The sequence below is a fragment of the Elephantulus edwardii genome, unplaced genomic scaffold, assembly GCF_000299155.1.
Source record: "Elephantulus edwardii isolate Elephantulus edwardi_28Jun2011 unplaced genomic scaffold, EleEdw1.0 scaffold00341, whole genome shotgun sequence".
Classification (NCBI taxonomy): domain Eukaryota; kingdom Metazoa; phylum Chordata; class Mammalia; order Macroscelidea; family Macroscelididae; genus Elephantulus; species Elephantulus edwardii.
The window spans coordinates 1,013,326-1,014,046 of NW_006400091.1; positions in this window are offsets into that span (position 1 = coordinate 1,013,326).

The following is a 721-nucleotide window of genomic DNA, read 5'->3' on the forward strand; positions in this document are numbered from 1 at the left end:
ATGGAGTGAGGTGTGGATCTTGATTGAGTCTTTTGCATATACTTTTCCAATTTTGCCAACACCATTGGTTAAAAAGGCTGTCATTTCCCCACTTAATTGATTTCATCCCCTTGTCAAAAATCAGTTGACCATAGATAGATGGGCTGATCTCCGGGTTCTCAGTTCTATTCCACTGATCTATGTGTCTCTCATTATACCAGTACCATGCTGTTTTAACCACCAAGGCAGTGTAGCAGGATTTCAAATCAGGGAGTGAGATGCCTCCTACATTTCTTCTATTTTTTTTAAATTTTTTTTTCTAGTTGTAAAATGCATTTATCAGGGATTTTTTTAAATAGCATTCAGTTTATTACACATATTTAGTATTGGCTTCCCATATTTTCCCCCTTTTGTTTTTATCATAATTATGTTATCATTTAGATGAGCATCCTTTATACACAGACAAGCAAATAAAACAAATTATACATAATAAACTCAAAGAAATACTTTAAAAAATCTCCATATGATCAGAAGGATTCAGGTTGAATATTCCTTGAAAGTCTGTTTTAATTATCCCATTGCCACAGCACTTGTCAAAACCAGTTCTGATTAATCTCTTTTGTCAGTGTGTCCTTTGCCATTCCCTATTGCTCCTCCATGAAAGAGATTTCACCCTGATTCATACGGAAAAGGGGACAGCATATTCTCTTAGCTACTTCCTGCTGAAAAGGGACGCTGTAGG